This window comes from Platichthys flesus, chromosome 8 (genome assembly GCF_949316205.1).
Source record: "Platichthys flesus chromosome 8, fPlaFle2.1, whole genome shotgun sequence".
Lineage (NCBI taxonomy): Eukaryota > Metazoa > Chordata > Actinopteri > Pleuronectiformes > Pleuronectidae > Platichthys > Platichthys flesus.
This window is the reverse complement of record NC_084952.1, coordinates 24066034-24081644: the sequence shown is the minus strand read 5'-3', so window position 1 is coordinate 24081644 and position 15611 is coordinate 24066034.

Here is a 15611-nt window from a genome sequence, read left to right as displayed (position 1 = left end):
GAGGGAATTATAGATCTTGGTGTGGAACCCCAGTTCACCTCTAGTCAGCAAAGTTGGTTTTAATGTATAGTTGATTTTCCTCCTTTGCTTTAAAAGTAGCAGGAAAGAGTCATTGGTATGTGAAGCACTTCTGGATCTCTGGAGCACTGTTCAAAACAAAAGCTTCAGATATATCAACACACCTGTCGTGCTGCCTTCAGGAAGCTGCTGAGACTCTATTCAAGATGCAGAATCCATCATATTGATAGGTCAGCTCTGTTGATTTCCTACTCCGTCCAAATTACAAGTTCCTTTCTAGTGCTGGCCTACTGATTGAGGGAGTGCTAAATAAAAATGATATCTCAAGCTAAAAAGTCTATATCTCAATATCGATACAGATTTACTGCAAGTATTTATTTGGCATGGAGTGACTTTGGATGGATACATATATGGTTCGTACTTGACTGTACTTCCTACCCGCTCCTTTCCATCTAATAATTCGTGTTATCCAGTGATTGATTAATCTCTGTCAAAAACACTTTCGTAACCTGACGATTGTCTTAAACTGTACCAGCACAACAAAGGCTTCACACAGAACTCTGCTCTGCACCCCCTGTCAGTATGCTTCATGTATCTGCTGATTTTACATTCATCAGATCTGTCTCCTCTGTGTTACCAGGCCTGCTGAGTTCATTCCAAGCAAAGGTTGAGCATAGTCAGAGCGCTGCCCGTAAGGCACATCGCATCTATTTATGGAGGAAAGAGGATTCGGTAATAGTTTTGTATGAATGTATCATTTTTGGGGGGATACACAACAACAACCTTTTAGTTTGTGTTCTGCCCTTTTTATATTTGTGTCTGCGAGTTAAGTGGCCTGCCGCCCTTCATTGAGCAAATGCCTGTCACAGACAATTAAACAAACATGCTGACTGCATGAACCTGAAATACTTAAACAAAAACATTCATAGTTTAACAGAACGTGCCTGTGTGAAGGGTTGTGTTTCAGATGACTTATACACACGTCAGCACTGGCATCAAGACTCAGATCGAGAGACATAAATATTGCAATAGATTATCAACCAAAGAATTAGCACAACATAGACCATATTTAAACATCAAGCAGGCATCTACAAAAGGAGGGAAATGTTATAAGCAGGGATTTTCACAGAGCTGGTTTGACCGGAAATCACGGATGCAAACTAGCTAACGCCTTGTTTTTTTACCAGTTTTTTTTTATTTCACTCCAATAGCAGCACAGACACAGCGTGGACAACTACGGGTGAGACTGACAAGCGTAATCTGTACAAGACATCAGAGATGCATATGGACAGTGATTCTGTGTGATGTGACTGCACTCATATCTTTCCATTAGTTGAATTGTAAATAGTTTTATTCATTCCAAGTATTCTGATCATTCACTTAAGTAAAAGCTACCACAGAAGAAAAATACTCTTTTGCATAGAAAAAAGTACTCTGGTTGGGACACTTTTTCTTCCAAAGACAACAGAGTAAAGCTCTTTAGTACTATGCACAAAGGTTAAAATATAAAACATAAAAGTACTCATAATGCAGAAAAATATCTCCTGTGAGTTTTATACTATTGGATTGATAATTCTGATACATTAATGTGTGAGTAGCATTTTTACTACTATGGTTTGTCATGGTGGAGGAGTTCACTCATCTCTATACTGTAAGTAGTTTATTTTACAACAATGCATCATATTCAACTCATCAGTTTCTTTATAGAATCTGAATCTGAAAAGTAACTGAAGTAAGTTATCAAATTAAGTAAAAATAGTAACATGTAAAAACGTGCTCTGATATGTATTGCAGTTGAAGTATAGAGTGGCATGAAAATTAAATTATCAGGTAAAGTACAAGTAACTGAAAGAATGCAGCCTAAGGAACATCCTGATCTTGTGTTGCCATCTAGTGGATACTTTGTGATCTGCACTGCTAGCTGTAGTAAATATAAGGCGATGCCAATATTAATTTCTTTGTTTAATAACAAAATAAATATGCTTGATTTGCTGAACCTTAAATAAAATAGTTTACCTGATAACTCACCTATTTTATCAATGGAAAAACAGGTCTCTCTTCATATTCACAGGTACTGATGGATGACATTTTATCTGATGGTCACAGCCTATTTTTCAGTCAATTTGGAGCCACACCAATTTTAATGAAGACCTGTCTACAAATGGCAGGAGCTTCCAATGTTTCAAACAGTGATAAGTGTTTGCTTTAAAGATGCATAACGATTAATAACTTTTTTTGATATTTGCTGAAATTGTCACTATGATCTTGAAATAGTAAATGGAGCAAATCATATCAGAAAAAAGCTTGCTTTTCAAACTCCGTCCACTGCTTAGAATACAATGAAGCTCAAAAGTGTGGTTCTGGAGGTAAAATTCCCATTCATTTTCTGAAGAGATTTTTATTACCGGCCATTTACCACAAGCTAGATCAATCAATCAATCAATCAAATTTTAATTGTATAGCCCATATTCACAAATTACAATTCATCTCATAGGGCTTTAACAGGGTGTGACATCCTCTGTGCTTAACCCTCAGCAAGAGTAAGGAAAAACTACAAAAAACCCTTTTAACAGGGTAAAAATATGTAGAAACCTCAGAGAGAGCCACATGTGAGGGATCCCTCTCCCAGGACGGACAGAAGTGAAATAGATGCCACGTGCAACAATGTGATATGGCCCTAAAAAAAAACGCAAGTGGGTTTTATTAAACATTTTAAGGAACTCACAATCCTCTGGTGTAGAGCTAGCTGTTGCTATGGAAATGTAAACCACAACCACGAAAGTCACGATGACTGGGATTGGATCGTTTAGCGCGAACACCAGCAACCATGTTGCTAAATGTTGACACTTATTTTACACAATTACATGGGGTTAATACTATACTCAAACACTATATACATACAAAACACAAACTACAATATGTTGAACTACCAAAAAACAAGGTTGAATGATATGCAGTGGAAGTTATTTTAAAGGGATCATTTGCAAATAATTATGTACACAGTCTTATACAGTAAGGGAGTTGTTATGTGGGCGGGGTCTCTGGTTCCATTCATTTTTCCATTTCCATTTGATTTCTTTTAATAATACAATGTATTTTAACACAGAAACTCAGGACTACCCTGGATAATGAAACAATTATTTAAAAGTAAAAAATTGCCAACAGTTTAAATTAATATCACAGTCTTCATGAGGATTCATGTTTTATTTTAAAGTTTTTTACATAGCAGTTAGGTCTAAATATTACAAAACTTATTTTCCTCCAGCTCTTTTGGTATGAAGACAGGAAAAGGACTATTAGTGATTCAGAATACTTGTTAACAAATCATGGTGTCACAGCTGCTGAATTCTATCAAAACTGACATAGAACTTTAAAGTGAATCTGTTTAAGATGCAGATTGTGTTTTCAGTACTCTCAGTGGTGTAGTCCCTAGTACTTAAATGCCGTAAGTGGCTCACAGCTGTTTGAAGCTTATCGATTGATGTCTCTTGCCTAAATGTACCTTGGGAATGGGCTTTTATACACACAAGCATGTGTACCCTCATCTCATTATCATGGAATCTGACATTTACTAACCAAGTTGTAAATCATTTGGACTGAAAGTGCTCCGTCTGTAAGTAATATTATCTATGAAAAACTAATGGGACTGTACATCATGTGACAGCTCCTCCTATGTCACAACTGTTTATCAACATAATTAGATGAACTGAAAAACATCACATTATTCCAAGAGCCCCAACATTAGTCATACTAATGGCATTTTCACACCTGAAAGTCCAGACTTTAGTCTGAACCAGGGTTTACGTTATTTACATTTGATCAAGTTAGTTTGATATAACATTGAAATTTAGGAAGCGGACTAAAGGGTTCGTGTGACATAGATACATCATATAGTCATCACGTCTACTTTAACTTGACAATTATTTGCTAAGTAGACAAGCGTCTTACTGATGTGTTGTCAGTTTGGCAGGTCTTTCCATTTAAAATGAGAGATGGATGAACCAGTGCATATTGTAATTTTGTTACCACTGTACGATGCTACTGTATAAACACTAATGTAATAATTCCAGCATTACCAACGTTAGATCCAGTACTCCACACTGGTCTGAATGAATGAACAAAATTAAAAAAATCCTCATTATTCAAACATTGATTTATCAGAGGTGAAAATGCAAGCTCTTCTTTTCTTCATCTATTGTTCGATGCTTTCTAAACTTCCAATTGTTCGGACAATGTTTTCACATTCTAAATGATCTGAACTATGGTTTTGGTTTGATCCGGACCCAGGACAACTCTTTGATCCAGACCTAATTTGGTATTGGTTTGTGCGTTGCACATTTCCCACATCTATCTATAAAATGTGAACCTTTACATTGATCTTATGTATTAAAGCTACATGGAATGTTGATTTTAATTAATTTATCCAGACTAAACAAGGTAGATGTGAAAGTGTCTATGTACCCCTGTTCAACTGCTGTTACAGCACATACTTTGACTGACTCATGTATGTCACATTATTCCATGTGTGTTGTTAAATAAGAATAGACTGGATAAATCAGTATTTACAATAAAATAATGCATCAAAATCCAAATGTAAAAACTAAGTAAGCATATGTTCCTGGGCAAAGCAGCATATGTTATCATCCAGAAGGAGGCAGTGCTCCGTAAGATATCTCCCTTCAGTCTCTATTTGTGCAAGTGCGAGACAGTGAGTGATCATTAATGAAAACAGAGATTTAAATCAAGTTGAACTCATCTTCTCTAGAAAAAATTATCATTAAAAGTTATCACCTGGTGTGGATTAAACTGCTGTAATATATAATCTAATGAAATGAATATTAACAAATACAATACAGTATAATTTTTTTACAATCTAAATCTGTATTAAAATGTATGATTAGTCAAAGAGTGGCATTAATCATGTGATATACGCAACCTTATGATGTGCTCTCTCTCATTAACTGATCATTGATATCAGCTTTGTGTTTATATTACAGGTTTTGGTTTATGCCAGTGTTTTAGTTAGCTACAGCTTCCTGTGAACTGTTGATTAGTGCAGAGCCAGAGACAAAACATAAAGATTTTACCTCAATGTCTCTTGTACTCAGTAAAAGGGTCAGGTGAGTCTATCATGGCTGCACCACATGGATTGTTTTGTTCCTGCCAATGTTTGTTGTCTATAATTTGGAACTCCAGAGTGAGTAAAGTGAGGAAAGATAGTGATCATAGTCAAAACATGAGCAAAACCAGGTAAGTAAAACCAGTTAAATCATTTTTTCTTGTCTGAGGTCCCACGGTGCGTGAGGCTGGGCAAGCTTGTCTCTCAACTTCGGACCCTCAGCACTGGAGAACCACAAGGCTGTGTGCTCTCCCCTCCACACAAACAACTGCATCTCCAGCCAAACTCCTGAAATGTGCACACGACACAACCCTCATTTGATTAATCTCCAATTGGGACAAGGCCGCCTACAGAGAGGAAGTTGACAGTTTGGCTTCCTGGTGCAGCCAGAACTACAAGGAGCTGAACGCTTTGAAAACTGTAGAGATGATGGCAAACTTCAGGAGGAGCCTAGCCCAATCCGCCCCACTCACCATGTGCGACTCCCCAGTTAAAACCGTGGAGTCTTTCAGATTCCTGTGGACAATAATTGCACAGACCTCACACCACCTGAACAGTTTTTCCCCATGGCAGTGGGGCTCACAAACAAGCACCCTGCATCACACTGACTCGGGTCCCAACCAAAAAGCTCTACTAGTTCTCATGCTTGCAAATTTTGTCTGGGTCCGAAATTAAGATGGATTAAACAGGGGCTGTCAATGGGCAGCGGGTCACTGCTCTGTTGGATACAGGTAGCTTCATCTCTCTAGTTAAACACATTCTGGTATCTGTCGAACTGTGGATTACAGTAGACAAACAGACATTTTATTGTTTCATGGGTACAAGCATCCCTTTCCTAAAGCAGATTTAACTGTAACTATTGATGAATAGCCTTATCTTCTGACTGTTGGTGTGGTAGAAAATATACCAGTAGGTGCCATTCTTGGATGGAATTTACCACGTTCGCATGAGAAAGAACTTTCAAAAGAATGTGACTATGGGGATGATGAGGGGGAAAATGCAATGATTGATGTGAGTGTTGTTGCAGTGATTACTTGATCCCAGGCAAAAGCCGATGTCCAACCACTCCCAGACCTTGACAGTAGTCACCAGTGACACCAAGGGGCCAAGAAAATCCCACTACAATGCCGCCTTGATAAACAGCTCAAGACAACGGAACCTGAAATTAAGAGTTTTCTGAGTGATAAACTGTGGGACGTGCCTGAGACTTTTGCTGTTCAGCAGAGACAATATGGAACACTGAAACCATGTTTGCTAAGGTGGTAGAAAAGACAAGTGTAAACTGGGTAAAAAACAAACAATTAATTAATAAAACATATCGGGGGGGGGAGTGAGGTCTCGACACCAAACACTAACATGTTCTACTGTTACAATAACTATTTGGGCATGAGTTGTCTGACTGATTTACTATTATTGTGTTGAAATCCTAAATGTGATGCAGCATGATATTGAAAAAATATGATTGTATGGATTGGAAAACAGGTAAATCATTATCAGTGATTACTGGAACAAGGTAATCGTCTTCAAGTAAGCTTGAGTAATACTAAGATTATTTTCTGTGTGGTAGATAACATTTCTCCACGGTAGATGTTGTTGTTCATGTTGTTCCAACCAAGCTGTAAATATCTTTAATGTCACTATTCTGGAAAATGCTGTAAAGAATGAGCCTTCCTGGTTTATTGCTATATGGGATTTCCAGGATTTGTGTACCTTCTTTTGTGATGTTAATAATTTTCTAAATTAGTTGCAAAAGGATAGTTTCATCTCGATGTGATCAATATTATGTTTGAAATACCCAAAAAAAATTTCAGCCATTGCTCATATCTGAATAATTTAAAATTGTGAAAAACAGAATGAGGCATGAATAAAAACAGCAGTTAAAGCAGTATGAAGACCTGATGGATTTGTCTTTTCACTCTGAAGGAAATGTATCAGTTTGTGAAATGGTAAAAAGAGTTTAATTAAACATCCAGTGAAGGCAATCAATGCTATTATTATTATTATTATTATATTACACGATACATATCTTTACTTTATGCCACTGAGCAACAGGTTTCCTGGAAATGTCAGAACAACAACAAGCAGCACTAGATCAATCAATCAAATTGTATAGTCCATATTCACAAATCACAATTTTTCTCATAGGGCTTTAACATTGTGTGACATCTTCTGTCCTTAACCCTCAACGAGAGTAAAGAAAAGTACTAAAAACTGTTTTAACAGGGTAAAAATAGAAACCTCAAAGAGAGCCAAATGTGAGGGATCCCTCTCCCAGGACGGACTGAAGTGCAATAGATGTCAAGTGTAGAGGAAAACATCACGATAAAGGTTTTAGCAGCATTTATGAGATTAACATTTTGAAGGATAACTGAAGGTCAGAAACTTGAAGGTCAAGTATCTATATGTCAAGCAGTCCTGCTGCAATCATAGTCAATGGTCAGCAGCCAGCAAGATCATGATCCACCATTAAGATAAAAAAGTATAATGAAATCACCTAAAGGCAATTGATCAAAATGCATGTGATCAAAAGCATTTCCCTTGAATTGCCAAATGAACAATAAAGAGAAAAAACAATAAAAAGGAGCTGGAGAAGAAGTAACAGAAATTCAAGTAATTCTAACTCAAGGCAACAGATCAAAATGAAGGACAAACAATTAGAAAATAAACCGGGCCAAAAACAAGAAAACAATAGGTGCGTTTTAAATGAAACAAGTATTTATTAAACAACTATTTATATCAACACAAAACGGCCTTCTCAAAACGGAAGGGGAAAAAGAAACACAAACGAACACCTAACAAGGAACAATGTCCATGACTTCAAAGGGAGCTTCGTTTAAAACTCCACACCGGAACATCAACACTGCACACCACGTCCCAAACTGCTGCTTGGCCCATTGGCCACAGCTGACGCTCTGCCTAGGGATCTATTGGCCACACCTTGATGCCAGAATGGCCACAGCTGTGCCAGTGGAGGTGCTTCCAGAGCACCCACCTGGGGGAGATGAGAGAAGAGAGATGGAGAGAGAGACAAAACATGGCACGTAATCACTATGATAATCAAATTACTGCATTTATTGGGAAAAGCATTACACAAATATTACAAGACATCAGCCAGGGAAAAGAAAAGCTTGTGTTGCATCTCCTTGCCTAAAAAGATCCCAAACAAAGAACTTAACAAGATGACAAAGAGCTACAGTGTGGTGCTAGAAATCCGATGTTGTGGATTCAAAGACTTGGGCATGTCCTCAATATAGACCATTACCTCATAGCAAAGACCAACAAAGATGGACACCACGTGGAAAACACAAACAAGAGAACCAGCACAGACGGGAAGGGAAGTTGAAACTATGGAGCAAAACCATGGCCAATTGTTTGTTGAGTTAAAAATATATACTGTAAGACAGAGGTCTTAAACAGGGGGTCCGCGACCCCTAGGGGGTCCACGGAGGTACTGCAGGGGGGTCGTGAAATCTTTGAGTGATTAGACAATTTTTTTTTTTTTTCGAACCAATTTTTTCCCCACATCTTAAATGTCTTTGAATACACATTTACATTCATCCATCATATTGTGAGGCTGATATGACCCTCTGCCTGACAACCTCCATCCGTCCAAGATTAGATAAATTGTGTACTACCCATTAGGGTCCGACATCTCACTAATGAGGCCGTATGTGTGCCATCCACAGATGGCTTGAGGATTCACTGTCTCTTCTACATGCATGTTTAAAATAAAACATGAATCTGTGAATTACTTTAATAGCTCAGTGTTGTATGCAAGATGTATGTTTATAAATGGCAGTGGCATAGCCACCCTGTACCTTGCACATGTTTAAATTAACAACATGAATAAATTAACCCTTGTAATATTTGATAAGCTTAGTATTGATGCACAATAACAGGGTAGCTATGTTTATACAAGGCACTAGGCCCAGTTTAATGTAAAACACTATTTTATAGGGGAGAGCGGGGTAATGTGGGACATCAGTTAATGTGAGAAACGCCCTGTATCTAGGCAACGGATCTAGGCAACCGAACACATTTGTGGTCATGTTTTCAAGCCCCTCCCATTCCCCCCTTGCCACGAAGGCGGAGTTGGTGCTGGTGCTGTGGAAAGTATGTTTTTTCACCCCAAAAATGTTTTTGCATGTAAAAGTACATTTTCTTGCTTTGAACTTAATCAACTGTTCATTATATATTACATTATATATGTTTTATTTTTAATGTCATAAACATTATAGAAAAGCCATCATGCCAAGAAACTATACACCAGGAAGACAACCTGGGGCCACCCCCCCTGGCAGAGATGGAGAGTGCATCCGCTGAGGTCATGCAAGGAAAGAAGTCCTTAAGAAAAGCTGGAAGGGATAGAAATATTGACAAGACAACCCTCAAAAGATTCATAAAGAAAAAGAGAAAGGGAACGTAAAATCAGTAGCCTGGGGTGCAGTAGCTGAGGCAAAGAGAATATTCACAGATGAGATGGAGGAGGAGCTTGCCAAACACTTGAAACAACTAGCTGACCAGTTACATGGCCTTGCTCAAGTTAAGTGCCGTGAACTGGCATTTGAATACGCAGCGAGAAAAACAATATCCCTGCCCTGCCAATTGGACAGAGAACCAATATGCAGGTAAGCTAGGGTGTGCAAGAGATCACATGAATCATATTAATCCTAAATGTGCATAATTGACCAATCCCCATGATTCTGTTACTAGTCCAATATTAGTGGTAGTCAATCTAGCTGTCGGGATTTTAACTATTACAACATGTGTCGTTATGGTAGTTTTAAAGTGGAAAAAGTAAGTGGACCACTTTACCCCTTACCTGGGGTAAAGTGGGACACAAGACCACTTTTTTTAAAACAATCATATTTTCACTGCCCTTTGTCCTGAAGACATGCTGATCATTTATATTGCTAGAAAATATCCTGAATTAATGGGTAATGTGTACATTTTGCTGATATATCAGTTAAGCTCGCCTAGGGGGGAGCAAATGTAAAAAATGTCCCACATTACGCCGCTCTCGCCTACTATACAGTTGCAATCAGAATTATTCAACCCCCTCAGCTCAATAGACATTATAGTGATGTGGATGACAGATAATGACAATAAATGACAAAAAAAACTCATCAAACAACAAAAGATATTTAGTGATGCGTATTTTAGTTATTTTGACAACAGAAGTTGACCTAACTTTGAAGTTCAAATGAAAAATGTAACTCTTTCAACACATGTGCATGTGCAGTATTATTCAACCCCCCAGCTTCAGTACTTTGTGGCGCATCCTCTACAGTGCGGACAAGCTTCTTACACCTCTCGATTGGAATCTTTGCCTATTTTTCAAGTGCAAAAGCCTCTAGATCAGTGATGTTTGATGGCTTCCATGCTGCAACTGCCTTCTTTAAATCCCACCAAAGATTTTCAATCAAATTTGAATCTGGTGACTGTGAATGCCACTCCAGGACATTCCAGGATCTTTTTCTCAACCAAGCTTTGGTGGACTTGGAGATTTTGCTTTGGATCATTGTCTTGCTGGAAAGTCCAATGATCACCAAGGTTTAATTTGTCAACATAAGGAATCACATTCCTCTTTAAAATGGCCTGATATTTCTGTGAATCCATGATGCCATGTACACAATAAAGATTGATAGTTCCAGCCGCAGAAAAACAGCCCAACATCATCTTTGACCAACCTCCATGCTGGACTATGGGGATGGTATTCTTCTGGTCATAAGCCTGTCCTGTCTGTTCACACGCCAGACATACCGCTGGTCCATACGTCCAAACAGTTCCAGTTTGGTTTCATCAGTCCATAGAACTGTCACCCAAAACTCTGTAGGCTTATCCAAATTCCTCCTGGCATATTCTAGTCGACTGTTGATGTTGCTTGTGGTCAAGAGCTTAGTGCATCTGGGAGCCGGCCATTAAGTCCTTTATTATTCAGTGCATGTCTTATAGTTGCCACTGCAGCACTTGTACCAGCCTTCATCAGGTCATCCTGTAGGTGTCTTGCAGTCACACAGGGGTTTATCTGAGTTGTTCTGACTAAGTTGCTGAGGGTCCTTGATGAAATGCTGGGCTTTCTTCCACAGCCAGGCATGTTTGAAGCTGCTCCATCAGTTGTAAACTTCCTTATAATGTTCCCAATTGTGTCTCTTGGAATATAATTTTTTGGGGAATCCTTCTTCTACCCAAGGCCTTTCAGGTGTGACAAAGTAATCTCCTCTCCTAGCTTTTGTGTAAGCTCCTTTGTCTTTCCCATGATTGCAACTCACCTTGAATACCTTCATGGGTTGGGTTTATATATGCATCACAGCTGAAGCAAATGAAGGATGAGTATAGAGTTCCCAAAGGCTTAATAATGTTTCAACTCAACTTTAGGACAAAAAAAACTGTCAGACAGCTTTAAAAACAACAATATTATATAGGGGTTGAATAATTGTGACATGGCTATCTTAACAAAATATACTGCTACACACAAATACTACATCATGCATTTTCCGTGTTGATTTTCTTTATCACTCAACTCATAAAGAAGGCATCCGAAGCAGAATCTTGATCAAAGAACAAGATTCTGTCTACTTTAATTGATAAATCCTTAAAATCTTTGGGGGGTTGAATATTTCTGATTGCAACTGTATATATATATATATAGTAGGGTATATATAGTAGGGGGTCCCTGCTCCATATCTTGCCCAGTTTGGGGGTCCTTGGCCTGAAAAACGTTGAAGACCCCTGCTGTAAGATATATGAAAGTATTAAATGGTTTTGTATTTTTATAGAGCTCTTTTCTAGTCTTGATGACCACTCAAAGCGCTTTACAGTACAGTTTTACATTCACCCATTCACACACACATTCATACAGTGCATCTATTTGCAGCACTTTTTTGTTCTATGGGAGGCATTCAGAGTTCAGCATCTTTCCCAAGGACACATCAGCATGCAGATGGGTCAGACTGGGGATCGAACTGCCGACCTTCAGGTTGGAAGACGACTGCTCTAACGCTCAGCCACAGCCGCTGAGTGAATTCAAAAACTATTGTTTCAAATTGAAAAAAATGTATTTTGACTAATTTCTGAAATTCATAAATGTAATGACATTGGAGGACCTTTTTTTCACTTGCATATTGTATGTTTTTAAGATTCAGAGAGATTATTATCAATTTTTGAAATTGGACTTTACAGAATAAAAGTTTAGTTATTTGATTTTAAATTAAATTTTTTTTCAAATTAGTTGGAGCTCTATCAAATAGTTCTGATAGAGCTCCATAGAAATCGACTGCATTTTAATGCAGAAATTGTAATGCCAACCATGCGATTTAAATGTTAATTTAAACCAAACTAAATGCTAAAGAATGTTGTCCACATATAAACAGCTTGACAATAGCTGTTGGTTATTTTCATACATCCACTTATTCAATTCCTTCCTTCATTGATTTATATGGAAATCTGGAAGGCCCTGGTCACAGACTGAGAGAGAATGCTATTTCAAGGATCTTCGGCAAAATTAAGATCCCTGGGAAAACAATACTACAAGCAATAATGACTTAAAAAATGTGGGATCCTACAACGTAGGGAACATATTAAAGAATAGTATTATTCATGTTGGTATGTGTTTAGAGAGTTTTTCTGTACAAGTACTGTGTTATGACGTTTTTTAGAAAGGTATCGTGACAACCCTACTCAATAAAGTGTCAAGGCCTTTTTTTTACCTTCACACTTACAAGACATTACAAGTCTGGAAGTAACTTTACACAGGATAGGAGATTACATTATTCCTGTTGTAGTTTCACAACACTACAACGGGTGTGTATGTGTGTGTTTGTGCGTGTATACGCACAAACAACTTCAAATTGATATTTACCATGTTCACCTACTTTAGTGTGTAAGCATGCTTATACAGCTGGTGAGGACTGAACACATGGACAACTGAGAGTGAGGCTACATTAGGTTTAGGGTTACCAGAAAAAGTATCTCACAAACTGAATAATTGTCACTGACAGGAAGACCATGGCCCGGAACTGGACCCAGATACTGTCCTTCCCGGATCTGGTCTTATAGCCAATACATCGTTTAAAATAGGTTTCCTATTTTAACTGGCACAGTGATTCTAGTCTTTACGGCAATGGTTAGGCTGCACATGAAACTCACTGACCAATCAAATCTGTGAATTCCGATGAGTGAGTTACACACAAGAGGTTCAGACAAGATGAGGAGAAATCAACAATTAAAAGCCAGTAAAAGAAAAGTAAGAAAAGTAACTTCACAAGTTCATAGTTTTCAGATGTGCAGTTCAAAACCTCAATCTGTCAGTATATGTTCAGTGACTCCTGCGATTGTTGCAAGTTACAATCCCTCCAGTTCAATGTGAAAATTGACAAAACATACTGTTAAAATGTTAATTTCTTCAATATTCTTTAATTTGAATATCCGTTTTTTGCTACACACAAATTTCTATATACATTGCACTGAATCATAACGCTATTTAAACATTGTGATGTTCTAGACTGTTACTTGTGGATATTTCATCTGAACCTCTCAGAATTGTATTTGAATATCACTGTTCTAGATAAATAGTTTCAAATACAGATATTCCTGATGTTATTACAAGTCGTCTTGAGAGGATTAACACAAATATTTATAATTCAGTTTTGACTGATATCATGGATGGACTGACTGGCCAAGGGTTAAATATTAAACCTGCTTTTGTTGTGAGAGTGCTCATGTTCCAGGGATATAAAAACAACCATTTGTTCTTCTACCTGTTTTCTAAGAACCTGCGGTGTAAAAGAACTTGCAAACGATTGGTCAAGACAAATTTATGAGGTTTATGATTCAAAGAGGCATCTACATGAGACGTTGGCACTTCTCTGTGTTCAAGGAGGGTAGAAAAGCAGCACATTCAGTCGACCAATAAGTAGACAGACGCAAGTGGGATGTGACTTGACCTTTGTCCCGGTACAACTACCGCCTGAAACCCAAATCTTTCCAAGAGTTTTTTTTTTTCTATTCTTTTAAAATAAAATGTAAAAACAAATGTACATGCATTATTAAAGGTAATATTTCCTTACAATTACACATTTGATGTTTTGAAAACTCAGTTCACAGTTGACTTTCAAAGTATTTGTTGGATAGAAGGGTGCTGGGAGATGTGCGTGTGCGAGTATGCGTGCAGGAGCGTGAGTGCCCCTGCTCTGGGCCTGCTTTATTCTCATGTTCCAGTAAATTTTGGTTACATCAGCACACATCAAAATGCAGGCGTCTGAGATAGGAGAAAGGGCAGAGGGAGAGTATACTTTTGATCAAGGATGGTTTCAATTGTATGTCCTGGAGCTGAACCCTGGGAAGTTGTAGTCTGTGCATTTGGAGGCCTGTCATCCTCCACACAGTCAAAAATCGTTGACTTATTTATTCATATTACATTTTATATTGCTTCAACATTTTCCCTTATAATTCCAGGGTTCAGTTATAAGCGCTGTTAATGTAAAGCGCATATTGAATCTATTTAATTGCATTTCAGTCTTCTTCTGTATATACAATATGGCTTTACTGAAAAGGGTTTTTGGGAAACGTGAGGAAAATGTGAACTCCTACCTTCTGCTCCAGGGTTAAGAAAAGGCGATTTTAACTCACACCAAAAGTTGCAATGAGACAAATTACTCAGAATATGGACTTGGAATCCAACCTCACTAACAACTGTGACCCACGGTTCAGACAACAGTGTTTGTATTACCATTACATCCACGGGCATAATTGATATTCTGTCAAAGACAAATGATTGAAATTAGGTCATGGTGATGCTTATACATTTTCATGGGTGTTCATATGAGGTTTTTTGCAAGTTTTGTGCAAGAGGGCTAACCAGTTTCAGAACAGCGTTGGGCCCAATATCTGAGGAGAATACCTCACTGATTTCTGAAGTGGGTTCAAAGCCTTGTAAAGAAACAAATGTTCTGAGTTGAACTCTTTCCATGGATATTTGAACTGCAGACGCCAAATCTCTTTCTCACCAGATCTTATTCTGCAGCGTTTCTATCACCAGACTTTCATGACGGTTGTTTGGTCAGAGATATTGAAAAGCCCTGCAGCTCCTCATCCAACTATTGATTTTATCTGTTTGTATCTGTGGCAATCTTGGAATTGATGCTCATGCCACAGCAAGCTTCACTGCAAGTTGCTTTGGTTAAAGATAAAAGGCAAGATACATAAATGGCTCTCTAACATTAATAACTTGGGCTTTGACTAATGTTGCCTCCGCACTAGAGTAGGAACGATGCTGCAGGGCTGAATTATTGGAGAATGTGGACAAATGTCAGGGCTTTTTGCTTCTGTTCTTCACTCAATAAATCCCTCATATTTCGGAAAGCCTGGTCAACACTGTTGTTGTGCAATAGTAGTAGTAGATTTGACGTTGGCTAATTATTAATAATCATGAAATATGATTATTAAAATAAAAATTATTCATTAAAAATAATTA